The following is a 7,050-nucleotide window of genomic DNA, read 5'->3' as shown; positions in this document are numbered from 1 at the left end:
ATCTTTGCTAATTACCTGTGCCAGTGGTATTGTTCCTCACGACTTCATCGGTCCGAAAGGAAAAGATTTTTTCGTGAAATGCCCGTATTACTGGAGAACCTAATCTGTTCCAAAATATGCCTTGATAATAGGATTCCGAAGATGCGTCCCCGAGATAGAGCAATTTCTGTTTTGCAGCTTTCACGCATCGTGTATGGTGGATCACTTTGGGGAATCAGGACAGCAGCAATAGGTAACTAGAAGCTTGGATTTTTTCCTGGCAACGGTGTTTAATATGCTACTTATGGTTAAAGGGATGCTAATGAATGCAACAACGCACAGGGAACACTTCCGCGCCCACGAGATGCCATGAACCAACAATTAAGAGGTTGGAAGTGTTTGACGATCTGGGGGAAGATTTCAGGTCCTCGTCAGTTCCTATGGCAATTAAGTACATTTCTTGTTGCTGTAGACTATGTGTCACAAAGTGGGAGAAGCTGCCAGCAGTGCCCACCAATGATGCAAAATGTGTTGGGTTTCTAAAGAGAACATATTCACACCGCTTTGGGAACCACCGCGCAATTATCAGCGACGGAGGCACTCACTTCTGCATAGGGCTTTTGAAAAGTTATTGGCAAAGTATGATGCGCCACAAGGTGACTACTCGTACCACCGCCAGACTAGTGAACAGGTTGAGGTTCCAACAGAGATATCAAGAATGTACTGACAAAAACAGTAACGCACAAGAACATGATTGGGCGAGGAAGCTAGATGAATGCAACTCTGGGCTTAAACAGAACACTTTCAACGACACCAACTGGGTATTCCACACAATACAAGTTGGTTTGTTTGGAAAGGCCTGTCACCATACCTGTAAACTTGAGCATAAGCGTGCGTGGGAACTAAAAACAGCTAAACTTAGACATGGAAGCTGCAGGGACAGTCAGAGTCACTAAATTCGCATGAGCTCGAGGAGTTCAGTATCTGCTTTTGAGAGAACAAGGCTGTACAAGGAGACGAATGAAGAGGCTACACGATCAGGACATCGTTGAGCAAAATTTCAAACCTGGGACATGGTATTGCTCTAACACTCAAGATTGAGGTTGTTCCCGAGTAAGCTTAAGTCACGATGGTCGGGACCATCTGAGTAGCTGAAGTTTTTCCGTCAGGAGCTATGGAAGTTGCCACTGAGAATGACTCTCGTACATTTAGAAGTCAATGGTCAGCGATTGAAATTATATGTGGGTATGAGCACAACCTAAGGAAATGTCTGAGCTGCAACTTGATGAACCACAGGTCGAGCGATGCCTAATTGCGCTCAATCTGAGTCGTGCGCGACGTTTAAATCAGGCGCTGCGTGGGAGGCAACCCATGAAATTGTTGTAAGTGTAATCTTTTTGTTAAAAAAAAAGTAGATCAAGGAAGGTGCCCAGACCGCGCTTTCCACCGCGACCCGGGCGGTCAAAGCACCTTCCTAATAGTCAGTGCCACGCGCTTGCACCGCGACCAGCGGTCAAACACGGGCTGGTATTGACCTTTCTGAACTCAACCCTCTCGTGGTTCTACCGCGGTCACCCAGACGGGCCAGGTATGATTATATTCAATTTTTTTATTTTTATTATCCCCCCCCCTTTCTAATTAATATACAACCTACACATCCAAACCCTTCTTTATCTTCACACAACACCGACACCCCATCCCCTCTTCTCTTCTTCTTTCTCTCTTTCTCTCTCTAACAAAAAGAAAAATCTCCATTCTCTCTCACCCAAGCTCCATTATCATCTTCTCCAAACCTCCACCTCCACCTTTCCCCGCTTCCATCAAGTAAGTTTTCTCCTCCCCCCTTATTCTTCTTCTTAACTAGTGTAATTTAGTTTTGTGTTAGTTTTAGTAAACCCTAGTTGGATTAGTGTTCAAGTTTTATTTTTTGCTTTCTTTTATGTATTCTTATTGTTGTATTTTGATGCTTGTGTGGTTGTTTAGTGCTAATTTGGTTGGGTCTCCATGATACTTTAATTGTGGGGGTTGTTTGGATGACTTGGAGTCCTAGAATATATTTTTGGGGTGTAGTTTGTTGATGGGCAATTTTTGGCCGAAAATTTGGGATTTTTTGTACAATTTTGAGGCATGTTATGCCTAACCTAGGTTGTGCCAGTGTTGTATTTTGGTGGATGGCGGTGTTGTAATTGGTGTTGGTGGTGTTGTATTTAACGTGAATCTTTTTGAGGGAGTAAGTGTGGGGTGATGTACGCCGGAAAATTGCAAGCAAATTGTGGGCCTTTGTGGAGGTTGTTCTCTTGAACCCTTAGTAGTGGGAAATGGGCATTTTGTATGAATAAAATAAATGGGGGCAAGTGTATGGTGCATTGGGTGGTGAATTCTGAGTACATCCAACTGGCACAGGAAGGAATATATTTGATGGTTCTTCTGAATCTTTTGCATGTACTATGGCTCCTAAAAGGCAAAGGAGATCGGCAGGCGCATCCAACAGCCTACATATGATGAATCCAGGTTCCAATCAAAACTAGCGGATGACGACTTTAATTGCCAAGGCTACGAAGAACTTCATCCATGAGATCTCGGCTTGACCGGACAGCCCTCCGCGTAGAAAAGGCAGAGATGTATGAAGAAATTCGGAGGAGGGAAATGGAATTCTTATTTGATGACCCTGCCCGGTCAACAAGATGCTTTGTTAGAAAGTTTTATGCCAACTTTCCCATTGAACTTAAGTAGGGGGTGATTGTGCGAGGCAAGGTGGTCAGCGACACATTCCAATGATTTCGCCAGGTGTGCGGTTGCTTCAGTTCACTAGTGACATCGACTACTACCACGATAGGCCAGGGGTCACATGGGAGGTCATGACTGATAACTCTGCGCAGAGGGGCGACCAACCTGGATACGTGACCAAATCACCCTGAACTCCAACTCATCTCATCACTTGGCTAAGTGTTGGTTAACTGCCATCTGCAGCGGTTCCTGCCCTCAAGCAACACAAACTGACGTGAACTTCCCAGCGTGCACTGTTGACATGGTGCTTCGTGACGAAGAAGGATTTGATAGCGGCAAGGGTAATTAGTGATGAAATGGTCCTACGGGGCGCTGCTGTCAAAGGGATTCTATTTCCCTTTCCTTCTTTGGTGACGTACACTGTGCCTGCTGAAAAATACCACCAATCCTGCGAATGGAGACTTGCCCCCTAAGAGCAGCATTCAGAGCCTCAGGCATCAGAGTGGGCCGGGGTACACGCACAACAATTGAGATAGATGATGAGGATCGATGAGTCGGCACCGTCCAGGAGGGTCTACTGACAGTGCCGGACCCTCTCGGCGCCCCATACTGGAGCAGGCTTCCCGATCACCAGTCCACCCAACCTATGCTGCGTTCCTTGGAGGAAGGGTCGCGTATCTCCGCACCTCGGTGGATGGCCTACACAACGCGGAGTGGATGCCATGGCACATAGGAGTCCAAGATCTGAGAGCCGGTTTATTGGCCTGGTTACGTGCATGGGGAGAGCTTGCCATGTAGACCTCAGCACCGTCTCCGACTCTGATTGAGTCTCAGGGAAGTCTTCTGACCCTTCTGCTCTTTACTCTTCTTGATATGGACATGGGGACATGCCATGATTTTAAGTGGTGGGGTGGGAGACTTGCTCTGATTGTGGTGTTGCGTAATGTATATAGAAGTTGTTTGTGCTGTAGCATTAGATTGATGTGTTGTATATATTTGAGTGTGCTTATATTAGGAGTAGCTGACTTGGCCCAACGACGGACACTTGTCGACGGGTCTCTTGAGGGTCAAAGTCAGAATTAATTTAAACTGAAAACAAGTTAGAGGACTCTTCCTGAGGACGGACCACTTGGACAGTAATCTTGAGGGAAGTAGTCCATGTAGAATTTTTTTATTTTTTATTTTTCTCTTCTAGGTAGTGTAGTACTTCCCCCTTGGTTTTTCTTTTGACCACGGTTCTTTTCCAAGGGCTTTTCTTGAACCGGGTTAGATAGATTTTCTTGTTGTAGTTTTAGGACTAAGATGGGTGAAGGCTAGAATACAACCCCTGATGTGCACACCTGCAAATAACTAAAACGAACTTGAGAGTGTGACGTCTAGTCTCGCTTGTGGACTCGTAAATCTATGCCTTAATTTTGCACATCTTGTCTTGCTTGAATGCTCGTATGAGTGTGTTGATGAACTGATTCGGAATGAGTTGCATGCTAAGTGTGTGGGAGATATTACTTGCATTCTGTGCCTGCATGCGATACCTAGAACTTGCCCTGTGTGTTTGCAAAGCGAAATAGAAGTTGTTTGGTTTTAGAGATGATTGAGGCATTTCTTTGTGCAACCCTATGTAATTGTGAATCCACCTGTATATATCGCCATAGTTAACCCCTTTGAGCCTGAAGCCTGTTCTTTGATAACCCTATAATGACCTAAATCTCTGTGTTTGAATAGCTTGATTGTTTGAACCTATACCTCCTAGAAGCGCTTGAATCACTAAAGAACATACAAAAGTCAAAGTGTGGGGTAGTAGGGAGTTAGCGAAAAAAGGGAAATCAAGAATGAATTGTTTGATTGGTGCACAGGCATTGTAAAAGAAAAAAAAATGAGATAAAGAAAACAACAATAAAGAAAAAAAAAGAAGCCAGTTGCACCTAAAGAAAATTGGGGGTCACACGTGAAACAAAAATGTGGAAGAACGATTGGGTTGAGCATGGAAATTGAAATAAAAGGAAGTGTGTATTAAAAGTGCTTAGGGAGGTTAGTCACTATATCCAAATATATCTTACCTGTCCCTTAGCCTACATTACATCCAAATGAAGACCTCTTGATCTTTGACTGAACAGCTCGATTAGTAGAGTATTACACTAGGGGCAAGCTTATGGTGTATTTGTGTGGCATGTGAATGCTCTTTGATGAGAGTGAGTGAATTCTTTCTATCCTTGGTTCCTTATTGTTTGAATTTTATGTGTGGGGAACTTCTCTTAGACTTGTGATGTGAGGGCATGTGACTCAGGAAGAAAAAGTAAATCTTCACTTCTGTTAGAGTAACTAGAGTGAGCACGAGTGTGTCATGGCATGAGAGTCTGCATCTAAGGTATGATTGTTGCATTGCTTAGGTTGGTCCTTCGTAATGGCGAGTGTGACATAAATTGGGGTAATGTATCAAACGGTTAGGCCTAGAATTGTGGTTTAGCTTGCTCGAGTACGAGCAAAGGTTTAAGTGTGGGGTGTTAATAATAGGTGAATTTAACTATAATCACGCCTTAAATAACCACCTTCTTGTATAGTTTTGATGATAAAAGTGATAACAAAATGCTCTTATTAGTGGTTTTCATAATTTGCAGGTGATATATGATCAGGGAAGGCTAGGGAGTATTTTTGGAGTCAAAAATGAAGAAAAAGAGGCCAACTGTGAAATTCCCCAAGTAAACCACGCAAAACAGGCCTGAAGATTCAGAGAACTGTGTTGACCGCGGTTCCACCGCGACCGCGGTAGAACCGCGGTGGAAGAGAGCTGCGGATAAAATGAGAATCAGAGAAGGCATTTGGCCGCGGTTTGACCGCGACTGCGGCAGAACCGCGGCGGAAGCAGAAAACTTCAGGGACTAAAGTGTAAAACACGGGATTTTTAGACCTAAACCCTATTTTAAATACAAGACTTCGCCCAAGAGAGGCATGTATTGAATTTTAGAGTATCTTGGCAAGGAAAAACAATTGTGAGAGATCACCCAAAACATCTTTCTTCTTTTCTTTGATTTTTATTGCTAGTTATGATGAATTCTATCTTAGTTTATTCTCCCATAGCCATGAGTAGCTAAATCCTTTGTCTAAGGCTTTGATGGAACCTATTGGGGGATGAACATCTTGTTTATGTGAATACAAATTGCTAGTTTCAATCTCTATTTGTTCAACTTTGTGCTTGTTGTAGTTAATTGACAGAATCCTCAATTAGCTATGCCTATTTAGTGTGCATAACTTGGAAAAGAGTGCATACTTAGGTTATTGTTGAACAACACCACTCCCAAAGTATAAGAGGAATCTATAATTGCGGGTTTAAAGGCGGGATTAGGGATAACGAAGCCTTGGGTATAATCTAAAGTGAATTGTGCGAAATAAAGTAAGCTAGTGTATCTCGGGAGAGACTGTGATTACTCGGGAGAGATTTACGGTAAGATGAGCGTTCATGATTGATAGAGATGTGTTGGTAAATTTGTATGAGCATAAACAGAAGGGATTCTTTCAATAGGGGAAATCATTGCCTTAGCTTCTTCTCATCATTGTTTACAACCTTAGCATTTTAATTTACAGCTGTTTAATTTACTTGCAATCGTAGTTAGTAAAGCGACCTTCAACTGTAATTCAAACATCTGGGAAACTGGTTCTGAAGAGTTTAGTGGGTCTAAAGATAGTGATTGATAGGTTAACTCTCTGTGGATTCGACCCTGGGCGTAATACTCAGGTTATATTTGCAACGTCCGCATTGTCCTTTTTATAAGGCATAGTTGGGTGTGATCAATAGGTGTCACAAAACATGTTATCCAAGTAAGTGAGGCATCATGATCAATTTCAAATCATAGGGAAGATACTACACATGCCTAAGCCTAAATATTCTATTATCAAACAAGTCAAGGCGCCTAAGTTCATCATTCTTCCTCCTTTTATTCCCTAAATTCCTAATCTACTCTAAAAGAAAAAAAGCTACCCGATTCAAACTACATCGCACGGAAAAGAACCGATGCACAAAGAAAAACCCACGGGGGATTATTACTACCTAAAAAAAAACTAAAAGACATTTTTAGTGTTTTTTTAATTTTTTAAAATGTTTTTTTTACATTTTTTTTTTAATTTGACCTTAATCCCTTAAAAAACGCTGTCCACAAAATCCATCGTCGGGAAAAGTCCAAATTTTCCATTTTTTTTGTTTTTTTTTTAGTTAAACAAAATTACTACACTAAGAACGAGTACTATAACTAAGCTAACATAGCACAGAAAATCACCCAGACAATCTCCTCACCCCACACTTAAAATTGTGCAATGTCCTCAATGCACACTGAAAATAACAAAAGGGTAAAA

Source organism: Nicotiana attenuata, chromosome 3 (genome assembly GCF_001879085.1).
Source record: "Nicotiana attenuata strain UT chromosome 3, NIATTr2, whole genome shotgun sequence".
In the NCBI taxonomy this organism is placed as follows: Eukaryota; Viridiplantae; Streptophyta; class Magnoliopsida; order Solanales; family Solanaceae; genus Nicotiana; species Nicotiana attenuata.
This window is presented reverse-complemented; position numbering follows the sequence as displayed.